Genomic DNA, 22,793 nt, shown 5'->3' on the forward strand with positions numbered 1-22,793 from the left:
TGAATGGATATGATAACAAGAGCACAAGCAGCATTTTTTTTTTTTTGACAAAAATATTGAAGCTGTATATTGAGGATGGCAGAGCAGCATGATAGAATGAGCCCTGACCCTGGCACTATAAAGCTGTTCTATTAGAATGGAATGCTTAGCTTGTCATTTGAAAGAGAAATAAACTTCTATTTTGTTTGAGTCAGTATTATTTTATAGTCTGTGCTATAGCAGCTGAACCAGAAACCAAACTATTACTATACCCATTTTGCACATGACAAAATTGAGCTTTAAGGGGACTGAGGAACTTGCCCATGGTCACCCAGCAGACAAATAGAAGGAACTCATTTGAATTTAGTTTTGTCAGATTCCAGAGCCCAATGTTTAAGCAGTCTTCTGCATTTGAATATTGCAATAATATTTGCTTTTACTTATCTATAGGGAGTAAGACTTGGAAGATCTGTTTTTCATCTTCAGTAGGAATTTATGGCTCTGTCAGATGGGTACAGTCAATTTAAGGTCTCAATCAATTATTTGTAGTTCAAAATGTATTTGTCCTGTATAATTGAAGACAAAGATATATCTATTGGAGGTTATCTATCTGCCTTTCTCTTTAGACATGCAAATATTAGTGTTTTGACCAGTCAGCTTTTGTACTTTATCCCCCAAGTTTATGTTGTATTAGTTAAGCCAAATTTGAATGATCAGCCAATCAAAAGTGAAAATATACAAAAGGTCAAATAATATTGGGTGCTATGTAATTGACGTCTAAAGCCAAGTGACAAGAGATAGAGAGCATTTATCTATTCTTGGGATAGAAATTACAAAATAGGGGCACGTGGGTGGCACAGCGGTTAAGCGTCTGCCTTCGGCTCAGGGCGTGATCCCGGGTGTGGATCAAGCCCCACATCAGGCTCCTCTGCTATGAGCCTGCTTCTTCCTCTCCCACTCCCCCTGCTTGTGTTCCCTCTCTCGCTGGCTGTCTCTATCTCTGTCAAATAAATAAATAAAATCTTAAAAAAAAAAGAAATTGCAAAATAGATACAAATGGTACAAGCATAGCAGTCAGTCTGAGGCATTATGAATATCTATAGTTAGGAACAACTTAAATATATGGAAATTAAATCATCCCTGGTTTAAAACTGTAATCGCACATTCCCCTACTCTGAGTTTGAGACTAATCATTTTGGGTTGTGTTGAAATTGGAAGTGAGAAGGTGCTTGTTGAGGTTTGATTTTTGTCTGGGTAACAGGTAAAGGGAATTAGTGATCCGGAGCAACTGTTCACCAGTACTTTGCTTCCTTATACCTTAGGCCATTGTATTGTTCCTTTGGTTTGCTCTAAAGACTTAAAACTAGATATTTTTATATTCAAGTGAAGGTTTTTCTATGTCAAGTTATTAGAGGGGAAAAAAAAAAAAACCACTCAATGCTGCCCATGTAGAGAACTGAGAATCTTCTACAATTTCTTTCAATCCTTTGTGTACATGATGAGCTAGAATAACCTCACTGAACTGAATTATCCTTCCATGGTATGGTTCAGTGAATACCATTATATTTCAGCACAGCTTGAGTGATTTTTAATGCCAAAAACATCAGCAAGAAATACAAATGTTACAAAAATATTGAAACAATACCATAAAAAAGCCCAGGATCATAAATACTTTACTTTGCAAGGTCTCAGAGGTCAAAATAGCAATACCATGGAAAATTAAAACGCTCTCTGTATGAGTGCCTTTCAGGGGAAGACACACACCCACACACACACCCACACTCACACACACACATATGTACACACACACACACACACACACACCAGTGGTTTACTATCAAAATGCTCAAAACCATTTTCCAACTTTAGGCTGATTATCAAAGAAAAAATAACCACTTTTCAGGATAAAAAAACCTATAAAGTTATTCATCTGCATGCTTCCTTATTTGGTTTTAATTATATTCCAATTAAAGGAGAATTACAGCCTGTGAAAGAAAGATGACTTTTGTATGGATTACGTCTTTTACCACACAAAGGAACATGGCATAGGGGAAGAAGTTGGCTGAGGATTTGGATTTGGATTTGGATAGTTAAGATATAAAAAAGCCTAAGAAAAAAGGCTTTGCACCTGAGAAATCTCCTCTCAGTGGAGTGCTCTTTGAGAGACTATGCTGTAGACATATAGTGAGTCAGGAAAAAGAAAAAAAAATCTTGCAAGAAAAAAAAAACACATCTTGCAAGATCTGTGCACAGCTGTGTACAGCTGTTCTTTATTCACCCTATGGTGTACTGGTTCCTAATGGATTTACCCACCATGGGTTAAATCCTTCTCTCTGTTGCTTTCCCAGGTGATGTGTCAGGTTCAGTTTACTCGGTAAATTCATGGCAAAAGAGTCCAACCTGGTATTTCCAATCAAGAGAAGTGGCCCAGTGGAAGTAGCAGTTCAATGAAGAGGGGTGGCTCTGTGTTACTGTATAGGGCATTGCATGTTTTTAGAGCCTTCAGTGCTCTTTGTCAAGCCTCTCTTTCGCATCTCCTCATGTATTTGTTTGGGCTTCTCATTTCTCATGTGTATTTTAGGTAGCTTGCCTAGTAGAACTATAGTAAATTCCATTGTTTTGTAACGTTTTTTCGTATACAGGATATACTCCTGTATATCCGGGAGTTCCGAAACAGTCCTCTCTATATGGCCAATTAATTTTAGTTAAAGGTGCAAAGGAAATTCAGTGGAAAAGGAAGAATTTTTTCAAAAAGTGGTGCTGGAATAATAGGAGATCCATTTGCAAAATGTGAACCTAGACCTATATATTGCATCTTACATACACATTAACTTAAAATGTTTCCTAGACCTAAATATAAAACCTAAAATTATAAAATATTTAGGAGAAAATATAGGATAAAATCTTTGTGATTTTGGATTAGGCAAATATTTCTTAGATATGACATTGATGACAGTCATAAAAAAGAAAAAAAAAAGACAAACTGAATTTCCTCAAAATTAGAAATGTCTGCTCTGTGAAAGACACTGTTAAGAGAATGAGAATATGTGGGCTGAGAGGAATCTTTACAAAACACATACCTGATAAAAGATATACATTTAGAATACATGAAGAACTTTCAAATTATGATACCAAGAAAATAGCCCATTTGAAAATGTGGGCAGAGGTTTTGCAAAGGTACTTCATCAAAGAAGATAAATGAATGTAAAGAAGGACATGAGAAGATGTTCAATATCATTAGTCATTAGGGAAATGCAAATTAAAATGATATTGTGCTACTATATACCTATTAGAATGGCTTAAAAAATCAAATATGACAAAACCCAGCGCTGGTGGGGATCAGAGCATTGGACTGCTGGTGGAAATACGAAATGGAACACTTTGGAAAACTGCCAGTAACTTATATAGTTAAAAACATGTGGTCCAGCAATTCTACTCCAAAATACTTACCTAAGAAGTATGGGTTTAAACTTATATTCACCCATAAACTGTAATGTTTATAGTGGCTTTTCTAATATTTGAGAGAATCTGGAAATAACCCAACATCTTTAAATTGATGAATGCATAAACAAACTGTGTGATGCATCCATACAGTGGAAAACTACTCAGCAAAAACAAAGAATGACCTCTTGATACATAGGTCCACGTACGTCGTATGCGAAGGAATCTCGCATGCATTAGGCTAACTGAAAGAAGCCAGAGTCAAAATACTGCAGTCTGTGTGATTCTATTTATAATGCATTCTGGAAAAGGCAAGACTGTAGAGACGGAAAACAGATTAGTTGTTGGCCTTGGCTAAGGGCTGGGGAAAGTGGGGAAGAAAGTGATTAAAAGGGGCACAAGGACATTTTTTTGGGGGTGGTGGAGCTGTATGTACTGTATTGTGATGGCCAGGATAGTTATACAACTGTAGGTTTTTTCAAACTTGTAGACCCCTTACACTAAAAAGATCTGATTTTACAAAGTGTAAATTATAACTCAATAAATGAAGTATATCAGACAATCTGTTGAGTTGACATTAGTGTTAATCATCATGATAATAAAGATTCCAGTCTGTTGTAATTTGTATGTTACCGGATCATTAATAGGTATGGATTGTACTCATTGAATACCTTATTCTGGGCCAATTTTACATTTCTTTTTGTATATTTTGGGAGTGGGTGCATTGAGGCATTGAGTGTTGGAGGAGAACATAATAGCAATCACCTACGGTCTTTTCCTACATGATTAGACACATAGTTTAGGTAGCCACTTTAAATCTCAGAAGCTAAGATCTAATATATATCCATACTCATGGGCATGTACACACCCACACACATACATACACATATAATAGTATCCTGATTTATAATCCAGCATCATCTCTTATTTCTCCTCTTATCCTGTGTAATACTAATAATTCAAAAAGCCCTTAATGGGCCTTACGTTCCAAGCCTCTGTATCTTCTCCTCCCTCGAGGTCAGCCTGGAATGCCTTTGCTCCACTGACCCGTCTGGTGAGTTCCGCCTTACATTTCAACCTCCAGGTCAAGCTTTCTGTCCTCACTGAAGCTTTCTGCCCCTCAAGACAGTGCCCAGTCACCTTTGTTCTAGCATACTGCTCTTCCTTCTTTGTTTCATTTATGGCACTTAAATGTGAATATTTGATTCCATGTTTATCTTTCCTAGTAAATGGTGGATTACTGAACAAAATTTACTGTTTTATAAAATTTTATATCTCCTCAGCTCCTAGTACAGTGTATAACATATAGTGAGCTTTCAGTGCATTTTTCTTTAGGGAACTAATGAACAAAAGCATGCTTTCTTGGAAAAATATAAAATGTTTGCCAGTTGTATTACATGTTTGTGCCCTTTCAATGCTGGCTTCCAAATTGAATTGTGAATATATATACTTAGACTCATATTCTCTCACATGTATTCATATAGGATGTAATTTCTTAAACTTGTATTCTTTACTATCTAATCTTCAAAAACAAAACAAAAACCAAAACAGAAAAGTGAAATGGCCACTTTTAAATAGGCTTGGATTCTGATGTCTTTGCATAGTTGGAACATTAACTTTGCTTTAGTTTAGGATAATAAAGATAGGAACATACTTCTCAGAAGTGGTACTATTTTTGTTAGTGTTAGAACTTGATGATCAGTTTTTTGGACAGTATAAGCAATCGATTGACATCTTTATTCGTTTGTGTGTATTAAGCAGAGCCTGGAAAAAGCAAGAGATATGGTTACTTACAACCACACGTGAAACATGGAATTTATTAATCACGGGTCATATCATTATATTATGCTTGGGAACAAAAAAGAGTTCAACATCTATTTTTGATTTGTGGCCAAGGCTCATGAGTGTACAAAAGGGGTTGACAGCCCTTGACTGGTGGTCATTACTAATTTAATAAGTAGTCTTCACAGCTCTTGCAGATACAAAGGAATCTGAAGTTACATGTGTAATATGCAACGTGCACAAAATACTTAATTCTATTCACTTTGAAACCTAGAGGACAGTTATTAAAATTGTATAGTGCAAATTAAAATTTAAGATTAAAATACAAGATCAAAAGAATCTTTTTTTTCCCCTCAGTGCTATTAAGGATCAGCTTTCTGAATAGAGAAACTCAATGTTCAATGTCGTGTCCTTTCCCTCTGGAGAGCCAGATTAGAGCTAATCAGAAGTGACTAGAGAAACGTAACTTTGTATTTTTTTTCAAGTGGGAACACTTTTTTTTTTATTACTTTTAAATATATAATGTAATTGTAGTCACAGGGTAGAAAATACAAGTCAAATAAGAGTATGGACAATTTTGGAGAAAGAAGTATGATGTGAGAGAAGATTTGCATTCAATGACATTCTTAGAATTCTGAAAAAGTACACCATCTCATTACATAACAAACACCTGCAACATGAGTGATGCAGACTCACAGGCAGGTTCATCTTCTCTCTTACCTACTTATGAATTTAAAAATAAACTGATAGTGATTTTTTGTGAGCCTTTGTAAATGCTGCAGTAGCATGTAAGATAAATTATGAGGAGTGATTAAAGCAATCAATAGCAAATTTCTTTAGCTTGTGGTTGTGAGCTTACATCCCTAGGCCTGATCACATCTCACATTAAATGAAGGTATTAGGGCAGAAGGGCAGAAGTCCCCTTGTAAGTGGAAGAATTCCCATCCTTACTTAGTTGTCTTTTTGGCCACTATATAGGAAGGAGACATGTACTCAAATCCCTTTTCTCACATGGGAAACAGGTAAGTATACTCAGAGGGCAAAAAGCTTCTAAAATTAGCCATGTTTAAAATTTAGTGCTAGTCAATAATTTTTATTTCATTGACAGAAGGAAGCAGTCTTAATAATTAAAGCAACTCTTCTAATTGTAAAACCTTACTTTTCTGAATGTGAAAATACTTAGAGTATTCTACTGAATTTTTTGGGGGGAGAAGTGCCAAAGGGAGAGGGAAAGAGAGAATCTTAAGCAGGCCCCACATCCAGCATGAAGCCCAACATGCGGCTCCATCTCATGACCTTAGCCGAAATCAAGAGTCAGATGCTTAACTGACTGAGCTACCTGGGCGTCTTTCTTCTGCTGTATTTTTGAAAGCAGCACATGACTTTCCATAACATAAACTCGTCAAGTTATAGACAGGGCATAAATTCTTGGCTTCACCATCATTTTTTTAAATTGTTAAATGGTGCATTTGAGTGCCTAGAGTTTACTGGCACTGTACTTGGCTATAGTCTTGTAAAATTAGGTGACTATATAATTTGTCTAAATTAGGACACTATTGGGGCGCCTGGGTAACTCAGTTGGTTAAGCATCTGCTTTCAGCTCAGGTCATGATCCCAGGGTCCTGGGATTGAGCCCCATGTTGGGGCTCCCTGCTCAGCAGGGAGTCTACTTCTCCCTCTTCCCCCTGCTCATCCTCTCTTTCTCACTCTCTCTCTCAAATAAATAAATAAATACATAAATCTATCTTTAAAAAAATAATCTAGGACAGTATTTAAGGTGAAGGTGGGACTATTAATATATTTGCCTCCCTCCAAAATAGGTATAAGCCAAAATAGGTATTGTATCACAGGTAAACTAGAATGGTCTCCCTACAAATAATGATTACTTGTTTAGAATTGAGCCTGAAGCAGTGCAGTGACCCTGAAGCACTTTATATCCTTAAAATTATTACATTATATTTAGTATGTGTTATAGTTTATCACATGGTGTAAGGCAGTTCAGCAGAGCAGTAGATAGTTTAGCTCTGGAGTCTTAGTTCAGATTCCTGTGTGTACAAATTGTTAGTTGTGGAACCATGGAGAAGTTTCTAACCCCATCAAGTTTCAGGATCAACATTTGTATTCTGAAGATAATAAGAGTGTATTGTGTATAGTAGTATGTTGCTGTAAGAAGAAACTGAGAAATCCATGAGAGGTGCCTGGTGTAAAGTCTGCCACATAGACAAATTGGTAATTATTGATGTAGTGTGAGTTCAGTTCAGGTCATCAAGTTGAAATGAGAATTACCAAGCTATTCTCACTGTAGCTGTCTAATCAAGCCAACTGTGTGGAAAATAGGTGCTTAATAAATTCTTTTTGAATGAAAGAATGATTGAAAATGGAAAATAAAAATTAAACAGAAATAATCCATAATTTCTAACTATTCTAGATAAATAGAAGTTTACTGGATATTTGTTTTTAAGTTCAAAATCTCAAAAGTGGTTTAAATAAATAAACCTGATACTAAGATAAAATGATACAATGTTTCTGCTCTAATTCACTAGATAAGGATCTTGCTTTCACCTTAACATCACCCTAGAGTGTTTTAAATACTTACACAGGGGCCCTACCCAGAAGTTCTGATTTAATTGGTGTTGGGTAGGATCCAGGCATTGGATTTGTCTCCCATAGTATCCCCAGGTTATTTTAATGTATAACCTGGGTTAAGAACCACTACTCCTATAGTCTGTGCTAAATATTGTATTTTCTATTGGGTGCCATATTTTCGGAGAGAATGGAGCTAGTACAAAGAAAAGGAGTTGAGATGGCAGGAAGTTGAAAAATTACAACCCAGATGGAACTGTTAAAAGAATTCAATAAGAGGGGCACCTGGGTGCATCCAACTCAGTTGATTAAACATCTGACTCTTGATTTCTGCTCAGGTCATGATCTCAGGGTCGTGGGATCAAGCCCTTTGTCGGGCTTCACATTCAGCAGAAAGTTTGCTTGAGATTCTCTCCCTCTCCTTCTCCCTCTCCCTCTGCCACTAGCCCTACTCTCGCACTTGTTCTCTCTCTCTGCAAATAAATAAATAAATCCTTAAAAATAAAGAAGAATTCAGTAAGAAATTTAGGGGAATAAAAAACCTGGGTCACATACTCAAAGCAATATAAGATTGAAGTAGACCAGATGAGGAGTCCACATTCTATCTAGGGTAGCAAATTATTTCATTGTGACAGTTTTGTCATATGGGCCCATGTTGCCAGATCTTCAGATTTTATAAGAGGAGACAGAAAGTAAGGTTTTTATGTAAATTCTCCTGAATTTTAAATGTAAGATTATTATTATTTTTATTTTTATTTTTATTTATTTTTTTTTTTTTAAAGATTTTATTTATTTATTCGACAGAGAGAGAGACAGCCAGCGAGAGAGGGAACACAAGCAGGGGGAGTGGGAGAGGAAGAAGCAGGCTCATAACGGAAGAGCCTGATGTGGGGCTCGATCCCATAACGCTGGGATCACGCCCTGAGCCGAAGGCAGACGCTTAACCGCTGTGCCACCCAGGCGCCCCAATATTATTATTTTTAACTACTTGGTCCAAAGTATATCTGTAGGTCTTGTCGTGTTGTTGTGCTGTCTGTTGGCTTATGCCATGAGTCAGCAAATTTGACATAAGGGCCAAATCCAGCCTTCCATTTAATTTTGTATGGCCTAATAGATAGGGATGTTTTTTACATTTTATTAATGGTTGAAAACATCAAAAGAAGATTAATACTTCATGATGTGAAAATTATATGAAATTTAAATTGTAGTGTGGAATATAGCCATGCTTACTCATTTACATATTGTTTCTGACTACTTTCATGCTACAAGAGGAGAGTTGAGTATTTTCAAGAAAGACCATATTCTCATCATGTTCATTGTACCACAAATTGCAATGATGCTGTTAAGTATAACTTAACAGCATTTCAAAATGCATATTATTATATACTGTCTTATTTATTTTTATTATCAGTGCATACTCATTATATCAAAATGAGGAAGCAAATTGGATTATGTGCAATAGGCAGAATATCTCAAAAGTGTCCATGTCCTAATTTCCAGAACCTGTATGCTACCTCATATGGCAAAAGAGAGCTTATAGATGTGATCAACTTAAAAAGTTTGAGATGGAGAGATTATTATGATTATCTGGGTGTGTCCAGTGAAATCATGAGGGTCCTTATAGGAATGATGTAGGAAAGTCAAACCTAGAAGGTGAAGTGATGACAGAAGCAAAGATTGGAATGTTGCAAACTATAAGCCAAGAAATTCCAGCCCGGTGTAGAAGCTGGAAGAAGCAAGGAATGGATTCTTCCCCAGAGCTTCCAAAAGGAACTGACCCTGCTGATACCTTGATTTTTGCCCTCTGTAAGACTTTTTTCAGACTTCTGACTCCCAGAACTGTAAGAGAGTAAATTTGTGTTGTTTTAAACCACTTAATTTGTGGTCATTTTGTTACAGCAGCCACAGGAAACTAATACAGAATATCATACTTGTGAAGTACAGTGGAGTGTGAATTACTTTATTATTGAAAAGATGCCCCAAATTGTGATTATTATGCAGTGACAATAGAGATATCCTAAAAGACTGTTAAAATATGTGATGATATTACCAGAATAAGCACACATCACAATATCCCCAATGCAAAAGGAAACAATGGGCAGAAACATTTTAAAAAATTATGATATATCTCATCTCAGCAGAAATTCTTCACAACAATGATAACTAAACAGGAAGCTGCAAACAAGGTAAACTTTCAAATGGCCCATTTGTTAACTAAGCAAGAAAAGTCACATACTGATAGTTAGATAAATTGATTGAAACGAAGAAATATATTCAGAGAAAATTTGTATAAGATTGTTAGCTTTTCAGCAGGAACTGTTGCTTAAACTGTTGAGGACATTTGGAACAGTATCAATAGTAAATCATAAAACAAGACAAATAATTTTGAATGGACTTCTTTCATTACTGGTGAGTTGACAGATGTTACCATATTGCTAAGTTACTTGAGGAACCAGCACTAAGTTTGAAGAGACTGAAGAATTAGTCAGTGTGGAACATGTACAGGTAAGAATTTTTTCAAAGACTTTAAGAAAGCACTAATCCAGTACTACCTGAAGTGGAATCTGCTAAGATGTATTATAACTAAGGTGATAAAAATATGTGTAGAGCAGGAATAGGATTAGCTGGACAATAAAAATAGGAGGTGTTTAAAGCCCATAGTTATTCATCATGTATATTCATTGGCAGGTAATTTGCAGAAAATATTTGAATCTATCATGTGTTATTGAACTGGTGGTATCAGTGGTGAACTTTATTCTCCTGGACTTACCCATCATTAGTTTTGTGAATTTTTGTCAAAAATAGAAGCTAAATATCGTGGCTTGTCTCACTACTCTGCAGGTTAAGTCTGGTGACTTAACAGGAATAAAGTTTCATTTTAATTGTTTGGGTTTAGGACGGAGATCGAAAGTTTTTTGAATAAGAAAAACCGTCTTCAGTTGTTACGGAACACTGCACATTTTGGAAATTAATTTGATTTTAGTGAAGACTTGATAATTTATATAAAAAATTAAAACAAATTATAAAACAAAACAGCACTTAGCATTTGAAATTTATACTGCAATAAAGGTATTTTAATAATGAACATCGAATCAAAGTAATGTCAAGCTTCTTTATATACTTCTTGTACTATTAAGAGTTAAAACAAGAAGTAAGCTATTCAATTCCACACGTAATTATGATAGATACACTTTTTAAGCTAAAAATAAAGATCTAGCAGGATTTTTTTGGACTTCAATGCCAATGGAAATGGAATTCCATATTGCAAAATCCATTTAACTGTACAACTGAGGAGCTTCCACTTAACCTTTGATTGGAGTGATTCATCTGCATTGTAATGACATGCTGAAAGACAAACACCAAGAGAAGAATCTAATAGAATTTATAAATGTATTACAAATGGCAAATATCCTCAATTAAAATTATATGCTCATGAATTAGTATTGGTACTTGACAATACCCATCTGTGTGAAAAGTCATTTTGGGAAAGATGAAATTGGTATAGAATGTCATTACAGATCAGCATTAACAGATAAACATTTGCAACTGATTTTTATTACAGGGGTGCCAACTTTGAACACCCTTTAAGTGAAATGTTTTCTCTCCCTCATAAGAAAAGAATTCTGTTCTTTTCTTTTGTAGGCCTCTATTATAAAAAGTATACTCAGTGATTTTTCTATTTTGAACTTTGTAAAAAAAAATGTGTGGAAATTTTTTTCCTCTTATTATATTACTGCCTACATAATGTTCTTAATTTTGCCTCTTGCTTCACAAAACCTAAAATACTCATTATCTGGCCTTTTACAGAAAATGTTGATACTTGCTGTAGTTTTTTTTTAAAACACTTAAATTAAATTGCTTGTGCATATCCTGGTTCACATGGACTGGAAAATATGTATGGGGATGGGGGGCAGTGGGGTGGGAGGGGAGGTGGGGTTAGCTGGATTTGGAAAGTTTAGTGATTGCCAAACTGCAGGCCTTTTTTACTTTCTGCTTTTATGAACCCTCCCATTAAATGAGTACACACAACTAGGCATTTCAATATATGGAAATAAATAGAAACATCCAGTTCCCCTGTATAAGCTCCATGTCATTAGGTCCATGTTATCACATAGGGAAGAGGAGTAAGGTCATCATCCAGGTGTTCTTGAACAAACATCTCAGCTTCCATTTTCCATCATTTTTTGGAAATCATTTTTCTCAATTACACATTTGCCTCACTGGACCATATTAACTGTAACTTTTCTCTCATTACTTGAAATATCTGATGAAAAAATTTCCATGAGCTTTTAAATCAATTACTAGACTCAATTCTGTTTTATTTATTTTTCTGTTTAGCCCTAGATTGTATTGGTACCAATCTCTTTAAGTAGAGTTGCTATCACATTTTTCTCTGTAATGTCTGGTTTTCTTTTCTGACCCATATTTCTCAAGTATCTTCTTTATATGTTTGCATGAATTTTTCCTTTTAATTAATTAATTAATTAATTGATTTTTAAGGAGGCTCTGTGCCCAGCATGGAGCCCAGTGCGGGGGTCAAACTCATGACTGAGATCAAGACCTGAGCCAAGATCAGCAGTCAAGCACCAATTGACTGAGCCACCCAGGCACCCTGAGTTTTTCTTTTTTATAAATGGCATTGGGTGTTCTTGACCAAGTCTGATTTCATTAGTATGCATGCACAGAGAAAGGTCATGTGAGGACACAGAAAGAGGATGGCCTTCTGCAAGCCAGGGAGATCTCATCAGAAGCCAATCCTGCACCACTTATCTTGGACTTCCAGCTTTAAGAACAGTGAGAGATAAATTTCTGTTGTTTAAGCCATCTAGTCTGTGGTATTTTGTTATGGCAGCCTGAGCAGACTAGTGCATATACAGACATACCTCATTTTATTGTGCTTTGCTTTATTGTGCTTCACAGATACTGCATTTTTTATAAATTGAAGGTTTGTGGTAACTCTGTGTTGAGCAAGTCTCTTGGTGCCATTTTTCCAACAGCATTTGCTCACTTTATGTTTCTGGGTCACATTTTTGTAATTCTAGCAATATTTCAAACTTGTAGTATTCTACTTGTTATGGTGATCTGTAATCAGTGATCTTTGACGTTACTATTTTAATTATTTTGGGGTGCCACAAACTACACCCATGTAAGAAGGCAAACATAATAAATGTGTATGTTTTTAACTGTTCCCCCATCTCTCTTCCTTTCTTCAGGCCTTCCTATTCCCTGAGACATAACATTATTAAAATTAGGCCAGTTAATAACCCTACAATGCCTCTGAGTGTTCAAGTGAAAGGAAGAGTCACACATCTGTCTCTCACTTTAAATCAAAAGCTAGACATGATTTAGTTAGTGAGGAAGGCATGTCAACAGCTGAGATAGGTCAGAAGCTAGGTTTCTTGCACCAGCTTCCCAAGTTGTGAATGCACAGGAAAAGTTCTTGAAGGAAACTAAAAGTCCTACTCTGATGAGCACACAAATGATAAGAAAGCAAAACAGCTCTATTATTATTGCTATTACGAAGAAAGTTTTAGTAGTCTGGATAGAAAATCAGACTAGTCACAACATTCCCTTAGACCAAAGAATAAGACTAGAGAGAAAGGCCCTAACTCTTCAATTCTCTGAAGGCTGAGGGAGGTGAAGAAGCTGAACATGAAAAGTTTGAAGCTAGCAGGGGTTGGTTCATGAGATTTAAAGGAAGAAGCCATCTCCATAACATCAAAGTGCAAGGTGAATCAGCAAGTGCTGATGTAGAAGCTGCAGCAAGTTCTCCAGAAGACGTAGCTCAGATAATTCATGAAGGTGACTACATCAAACAACAGGTTTTCAATGTAGATGAAACAGCCTTATATTGGAAGAAGATGCCATCTGGGACTTTTATAGCTTGAGAGAAGTCAATGCCTGGCTTTGGACCTTCAAAGAGGGAGCTGACTTTTTTGTTAGATGCTAATGCAGCAAGTGACTTTAAGTTGAAGCCAGTGCTCATTTACCATTCTGAAAAGTCTAGGGCCCTTAAGAATTATGGTAAATCTACTCTGCCTGTGTTCTATAAATGGAACAACAAAGCCTGGGTAACAGCACATCAGTTAACAGAATGGTTTACTCAGTATTTTAAGCCCACTTTTGAGATCTGCTCAGAAAAAAAGATTCCTTCCAAAATTACTGCTCATGGACAATGTGCCAGGCCATCCAAGAGCTCTGATGGAGATGTACGAGATTAATGTTTATATAAACTTAGTTGATAAAGCAGGGACAGTTTGAGAGAATGGACTCCAATTTTGAAAGAAGTTCTTCTGTGGGTAAATGCTATCAGTGTTGCATACTACAGAAAAATGGTTTGTGAAAGAGACAGTCAATTGATGTGACAAACTTCAGTGTCTTGTTTTAAGAAATTGTCACAGCCACCCAACCTTCAGCAAACACCACCCTGACCAGTCAGCAGCCATCAAAATTAAGGCAAGTCCCTCCACCAGCAAAAAGATTGTGATCCCTGAATGCTTAGATTATTGATAGTTAGCATTGGTAGCAATAAAGTATTTTTCTAGTTAAGGTACATACATTGTTTTTTTAGCTATAAGACTATTACACACTTAATTGACTACAGTATAGTGTAAACATACATTTTATATGCACTGGGAAACTAGAAAATTCATTTGACTCCTTTTATTGCCGTATTTACTTTATTGTGCTCTGAAACTGATCCCGCAATATCTCTGTGGTATGCTTCTAGTCGGTGCTTCTTTAGAGTTAGCAATCCACATATCACTTTCTTCTCTCATCACTCCTTCCCACTATTCATTCCTTCTGAGTTTAACTTCTTCCATGAAGTACATCAGTGGTTCTTAAAACAAACCCTTTCTCCCCCCCCTTATTTTTGGCTGTTTCATTTTTTTTTCTTATTCTGGAATAGTAGTTAATAGTAATAGTTGTCCATAATTTCTTTTAATACTTTAATATAGTTTGAACTTCATTGTTGCTATTGAAATTTTTATTAAAGATATCATTGTCTTTTTTTTTTTTTTTAAGGGTAGTCTGTTTCTTTCTCTTTGGCCACTTTTAAGATGTGTTCTTTGTCTTTATATTCAATATATCCAACTGTGGATTTTGTTTTACTTTTCTTCTCTTGTATTCTGTATATTTTCTCAGGCTAAGAATTATTGCATTTAGTCAGTTATGAGAAATTCTTAGTTGTAATCTTCAGTATATCACCTTTCCCCATTCTTTGGATTCTATTCTTTATATATTCCTATTAAATATGTATTAGATCTTCTCATTTTATCCTCTACATTTCTTAACTTTTTTTTCAGATGTTCTTCTATTTAAGTGTGCTTACTCTTAGATAAATTTTTTTTTAGCTACACAGTTTACTGAATCTGTTTACAGTGATTTTATTTTATTTCCAGAACTTAACTTGTTTCTTTTTCAATTTTGCCAGGCTTTTTTTTGTTGTTGTTGTTGTTTTTTTGTTTTACAATTTTTTAAAAATTATGTTGAGTCTACTGACTTTCTTTGTGGTCTGTTTTTCCTCGAGTTTTCTTCAACTTTGTGTTCTACATGTTGGGTTATTGCTAGAAGGCCTTTATCTGTGATAATTCATCTTTTAAGGAGATTTGCATTTGCTTCTACCAAATGCCTTTAATGATTATCATTGTCCCTCTGATGTTAATATTTCGTCTAGGTAAGGTCCATATCAAGCAAATAGTTTTGTTTTGTTTTTTGGCTTATATTCTAGTTAGTTGACAAACAGTCCTATATTGGTTTCAGGAGTCGAGTTCAATGGTTCATCATTTACATAAAACACCCAGTGCTCATCATAACAAGTGCCCTCCTTAATACCCATCACTCATCTATCCCATCCCCCACCCACCTCCCTCTGTCAACCCTCAGTTTGTTCTGTATCCTTAAGAGTCTCTCATGATTTGTTTCCCTGTCTCCCCTTTTCTTCCCCCTCCAATAAGTTCATCTGTTTTGTTTTTTAAATTCCACATTGAGTGAAATCATATATTTTTCTTTCTCTGATTGACTTATTTTGCTTAGCTTAATACACTCTAGCTCCATCCATGTCATTGCAAATGGCAAGATTTCATTCGTTTTGATGGTTATTCCATGTGTGTGTGTGTGTGTGTGTGTGTGTGTATACACACCACATCTTCTTTATTCATTCATCAGTTGATGGGTATTTGGGCTCTTTCTATAGTTTGGCTATTGTTGATTATGCTGCTATAGACATCAGGGTGCATGTACTCCTTCTAATGTGTATTTTTGTATCCTTTGGGTAAATACCTAGTAGTGCAACTGCTGTATTATAGGGTAGTTCTATTTTTAGCTTCTTGAGGACCCACCATACTGTCTCCAGAGTGGCTGCACCAGCTTGCATTCTCACCAGCGGTGCAAGAGAGTTTCCCTTTCTCCGCATCTTCACCAACACCTGCTGACTCATGTGTTGTTAATTTTAGGCATTCTGACAGTCATGAGGTGATATCTCATTGTGATTTTGATTTGTGTTTCCCTCATGATGAATGATATTGAGCACCTTTTCATGTGTCTGTTAGCCATCTGGATGTCTTCTTTGGAAAAATGTCTATTCATGTCTTCTGCCCATGTCTTAACTGGATTATTTGTTTTTTGGGTGTGGAGTTTAAGAAGTTCTTTATAGATTGTAGATACTAACCCTTTATTAGTTATGTCATTTGCAAATATCTTCTCCCATTTCGTAGGCTGCCTTTTAGTTTTGTTGATTGTTTCCTTCACTGTGCAAAATCTTTTTGTCTTGATGAAGTCCCAATAGTTCATTTTTGCTTTTGTTTACCTTGCACCGGGCAATGTGTCTAGTAAGAAATTGCTATAGTCCAGCAATTGTTCACAATAGCCAAACTGTGGAAGGAGCCGAGATGCCCTTCAACAGACGAATGGATAAAGAAGATGTGGTCCATATATACAATGGAATGGAATGGAATATTACAAATGGAATATTACTCAGCCATCAGAAAGAATGATTACCCGACATTTGCATCAACATGAATGGGACTGGAGGAGATTATGCTAAGTGAAATAAGTCAAGCAGAGAAAGACAATTATCACATGGTTTCACTCATTTATGGAACATAAGGAATAGCAGGGAGATCATTAGGAAAAGGAAGGGAAAAATGAAGGGGGGGTAAACAGAGGGGGAAATGAACCACGGGAGACTATGGACTCCGGGAAACAAACTGAGGGTTTTAGATGGGCAGGGGGTAGGGTGATGGGCTAGCCTGGTGAAGGGTATTAAGGAGGGCACATTGTATGGAGCACTGGGTGTTATACACAAACAATGAATCATGGAACACTACATCAAAAACTAATGATGTACTGTATGGTGACTAACATATAATAAAAAAAAAAAAGAAAGAAATTACTATAGTCGAGGTCAAAGAGGTTGCTGCCTGTGTTCTTCTCTAGAATTTTGATGGTTTCCTGTCTCACAGTTAGGTCTTTCATCCATTTTGAATTTATTTTTGTGTATGGTGTAAGAAGATAGTCCAGTTTCATTCTTCTGCATGTTGTCCAGTTTTCCCAACACCATTTGTTGAACAGATTGTCTTGTTTTCATTGGGTACTCTTCCATGCTTTGTTAAAGATTTGTTCCCCATATGGTTGTGGGTCCATTTCTGGGTTTTCTGTTCTGTTCCATTGATCTGTGTGTCTGTTTTTGTGGCAGTACCATACTGTCTTAATGATTACAACTTTGTAATATAGCGTAAGTCTGGACTTGTGATGCCTCCAGCTTTGCTTTTCTTTTTCAGGATTGCTTTGGCTATTTGGGGTCTTTTGTGGTTCCATACAAATTTTAAGATCGTTTGATTTAGCTCTGTGAAAAATGCTGGTGGTATTTTGATAAGGATTGCATCGAATGTGTAAATTGTCAAGCGAATAGTTTAAGTCTGAAGCTCTGGCCCATGAATTTTCAAGAAAGACTTTTTTTTTTCCATCAGAATTAAACCTTTAATTTCCTTCTCACCTCCCTGTATCATTTGTGGGATAGTAACTCATTTAGTAGCACTTTACTGATTTAGTAACTATTTAAGTGATCTGCCTTCATCTGAGAATCTGTGTGATAATATTTCTTCCTCTTCTCTACCATCATGATCATTAAATTCAAAGTCCCTTGGTCTTGGTTATGAGAGCAGAAACACTCCATACATTTTCTGTGGCGTTAGCTCGTTTGCCAACCCCTCTGCGTTCTAGTTGTCTTTTAGTTTTTGTCCCTGGGATATCCAAATGCGGGTACAAGACATATACACGTAGGTATGCGTTTAAAGGACTGCTTGTTATATTTCTTCCAGAGTTTCTTTGTATTTTATAACCGAAGATTTTCAGTCAATAGTACTATAGAAGTGAAAGTCTGTGGTGGTGGCCACATAAATTCCAAACTGAATGGGCTACCTTGCAAAAAGCAAGTTCTTAGTCAAAAGAGGTATATGCAATCAATAAATTACATGGGACTTTGCTGCAGTTTTCATTTCAAAGCAGGTGAATGTTTACCTTGCATTATTCTTCCTGGAAACTGCACATAGAATTTTAATTATTTCCAAAAAGAAGATACTGCTTTCTTTAGCGGGAAAATTATCAGCTTCTCTTTTTCTATGCAGAAACTTATCTATAAATAAAAATAATGTCTTTGCCAAATGGGAATGCTAACATTTTCTGTAGAATGCATTTCTACATAAGCATGGGGGTAAAGTAGTAGGTAATGCAACATCTTTGTAATTTTCGGAGAAGAAAATGTTTAAAGGTGTGAGTGCAATTGTTCCAACTCTACTGTTAGTATTTAACAGATAGGTTTTTTACTCAAATCAACCTTGAATAATAAATGATAGCTTGAATCCTTTTACTACTCCAAAAAAAAGAAAAAGAGGTATATGCAAAAGGTAAAGGGCCACTTCATTAGAAATATATAGAAAGTTGACTATGATAATTTAAACTCTGAGATTCTTTGTCAGAAATCTTACTTTAAAATTCATGTAAAGATATTCTGTCACTGGTATGCTAAAAAACAGACAAAAATAAATGAACAAAACCCTCCAAAAGCCCTATTTGTAGTGCTTGCTAATTTCTATGGTATAGATACTGTCATAAATGGCTGATTTCAGACTATCAACAGTTTACCAACTAACTCACAAAATTCCTGAAAATTTAGTAATTGGATTTTGGAAGCCACTGTGAGCCAGCTCCAGCACATCTCTGCATTTAATCAGTATTCTTGGGTAATTTCTGTGGCAGATACGGCATTTTCACTTTCGCTTGGTTCTAGCTCTCTTGTCCTAGTTTGTTGCTTTTCTGGTAAAGGAAAAAGAAATAATAAGTTTAAATTTCAGATTATGCTTCGGAATAGGGAACAGCAAACTTTTTCTGCATAGTGCCTGGTAATAAATATTTTAGCATTTGCTGGCTGCATACCTTATCTTTTGCATAATTCTCTTCTTTTTCCTTCTTACCTTTTTTTTTTTTTTTTTAAACAACCCTGTAACAATGTAAAGACCATTCCATAGCAGGCCTTTAGCTGGATTGGATTCAGGACGGTAGGTTGCTGACTTTTGCCTCTAATCTACAGGCTTGTGATTATTGCTGCCTTAAAACACAATTTGTTGAAATTTCTAAGAAATGATAAGAGAATCACAGCTCTTTTTCCTAGTTTCTTGAATCATTTCTACAAATATCAAACCAAGAAGTTTTCTCTAGCATCATTGTGCTGAGACAACTCTATTTTGATTCTGATTCTTTGAAACTATCCTTACAATAATTGAATACATATGCCACTGGAGGGAAAAGATTTAATTTCCAGAATTTTCCTTTCAAGGTATCTTTGAGTTATTTGTTTTTTTCTTTTTGACACTTTTGAAGGCTCCCCAAGTAAACCAAAACGTTAGAGTATGTGGATTATTTTGTCCTTATCCAAATGCTTGAGGTTATTAATTTTTCTTTGTATAAAAATGTTTTTACATCCTTCCACACAGGACTTAAGCTTACTTCCAGTGGTAGGTAAGCTTGAAACCCCATGGCTTAACTACTTTATATTATTTTAAGGACTGAAGAAATTGATGGATTATCATCAAGAAAATGAAAACAGTTTTCACAGAACTACTTTGCTTAGAGAATTGAGCCTTTCAAAGCATATCCCCTCCTCAAACACCCAAGTATTATGTGGTTTAAGCTCCTGTTATTTCTGCAAAGAGCTTAAAAGACTGACTGACCAGCGTGAAAAAGCAGTAGAGCATTAATTGAACAGATTTGAAATAATTGAGTTCTACATTTGTTAAGAACATAATAAAGGATGTTATCAAAGTTTCACATGTGGATATACCATTCCCAAAACTGCTTATGAAAATAATAGACTTTGATGCTAAGAATGAAAAAAATATATGCTTAAAAAATTCATTAGGAAACCCCCATAAAAATGAATCATAGAAATTTCTGCCTTATTATAGAAATACCTTCTGACAGGCTGCAGTTATCAGTTTCTAGATGTGTGTATCATTGAAGCAAAATTGACGAAGATACAGGGTATTATAGATTGAATACAGAAAATTCCATTTCCTAACAGAAGTCAAAAATAGAAATGAGATCAAATGAGAGAAAGAGGGCAACTGGGAGAAGGAAAATGGAAAAGAAAAATGTTTTTCTTTTATCTGTAAAATGAGTCTAGGCAGCGGAATGGAGATGGTTGTCAGGATAAACAACAAGAAATCAGAGTTGAAGGCACATTATATATACTCTTTGTTAACTGATCGCTGTGCTAGCTTATTTTAACTCAGTAATGTAGTCATCACAACTTTTCAGATGATAACTATTTGGTGTAAACTGTTATTTGAGCAGTTGAGAAATTTAACTATTTTTTTTAAATGAGCAAGAGCTTTAAGGTAAAAATCAATACTTCCATAGTTCTGATAATTATACTGAATTTGGTAATCTCTTAAAAGCTCATCAAAAGATTTTGCTCCTGCCTTGGTGAATACTGAGGAGTAAGCATCTATTTTTGAAGAGTGGTGGTGATAATTCACCTAATGTGTATATTCTAAAACAAATAGCAATTTTTACATCTCACCAATGGCTCCCTTCCTTATGGAAGGTTGTCTCTAGGTTATCACACATGGATGACTAAAGTCCATGGTTATTACTCCTATTTGTGATAAAAGAGCAAGCTAGTTTACCTTTTAAATAATATGGCAGGTAAGGAAGTTATTCATCCATTCAAAGAGCAAATATTTAATGATTTTCTCTTTGGTCTAAGCACTAGAAATAAGCAGTCCATGCTTTCATGGAGCTTATAATCAAATGTGTTGGGGGTGGTAGGAGGGAAGAGACGGTGAACAGAGGACAGATATGAAGTACATCAGTTGGTGATAAATGCTAGAAAGAAAAATTAGAGTAAAGGATATAGAGACAGAATATGGTTATGACTTCATATGAATTTTTAGAGATGTCCCATCTGATAGACTATTTCAGAAAAACTGTGAAAGACTGTGTGGTGATTAATTTTATATGTCAGCTTGACTGGGCCATAGGGTGCCTAGATATATGGTCAAAGATTATTTTGGGTGCTTCTGTGAGAGTATTTTTGGGTGAAATTATCATTTGAATTAGTAGACTGAGTAAAGCAGAATACCTACCTTAATGTTGGTGGGCCTCATTCAATCAATTGAAGGCCTGAATAGGACAAAATGCTGACCTTTCCATGACTAAGAGGGGAATTCCTCATGCCTTACTGCCTTTGATCCAGGACCTGTTTTTTTTTTTTTTTCTTGCCTTCAGACTCAAATGAAATATTGGCTCTTCCTGGGTGTTGAATCCGCAATTTCTGTATATTGTGTATACATCCTGTTAGTTCTGTTTTCCTGGAGTAGCTTGACTAACAGAGACTGTGAGCAAATGAGACATTTGTATCTGGACAGTAAGAGAGCACTTCAGGCAGGGAGAAAACCGTGCTGAGGCACTGAGTGAGTCAGGAGGCAAAGAGGAGATGTTAGGTTGTGTGAAGGTAGCTGAGGCAAAACTACATTGATTCCATAGGTCATGGTAAGTGGCTAGGTTTAATTTTTAATAATAAGGTAGGCCTTTGGGGTGTTTTGAGTAGAGAAGTAATATGATTTATGTTTTTAAATGGATCCCTATGGCTCTTATTTTCTGAGATGGGGAGGACTGGGAGAACAATAGATATGAGCTCTTATGAGTTAAGTGTTTGGTACTGCATATGTTAATTTTGAAATTTTTAGTAGACACCCAGTCACTATTATGTAACCAGCTGATGAAAGTATTTCTGAGTGTAGGGGAGGTTGAGGCTGGAGAAACAAAGATGGTATTTAAACAGTGAAACTTGATGATGATACATAGAGTTTACTGTGGACCAGAAACAGTTTTAATGCTAGGAAAAACCTTACAGGATAGGCATTATTAATATTTCCATTTTATGGAAGAGGATGCTGAGGCACACGAGGTTATGTTTCTTCCCTATAATCTATTTACACTTAGTAAGTAGTGCTGTTGGAATGTAAATTCAGGTAGAATGACTTCCAGAATTATGCTATATAATGCATTCCATGTGAGATTCTCTGGAAACTATGTATACTTAGAACTCTAAGAATTTTCTTAGGGTAATCCAGGGAACAAAGGTCAGGAAAATGAGGAAGAACCTTCAAAGGAGACCTAGAAGGAACACCAGTGAAGTCAAAAGAGAACTCAAAAAATGTTGTCTAGGAAGCCAAGTAAGGACTAGAGTTCAAGTGAGTGAATCAAATCCTATGTTCCTGCTGGGGCACATGTGATGAGGACTGAGGAAGGATCATTTGATTTTCCAATATGGAATCTCTTATTAAGACTGAGTATAGGTATTTCAAAAGAAAATAGTCTTTGTCTTGATTTCTAAATACCATTTTCCGCTAAAAGGAACAAACCAGGACTCTTTAGAGAGATACCTGATTCCAGGTACAAAAAGTAAAAGATGAACCTGGAATATCATGTAGCAAAAAGTGATG

The sequence above is a fragment of the Ursus arctos genome, unplaced genomic scaffold, assembly GCF_023065955.2.
Source record: "Ursus arctos isolate Adak ecotype North America unplaced genomic scaffold, UrsArc2.0 scaffold_15, whole genome shotgun sequence".
Taxonomy (NCBI): domain Eukaryota; kingdom Metazoa; phylum Chordata; class Mammalia; order Carnivora; family Ursidae; genus Ursus; species Ursus arctos.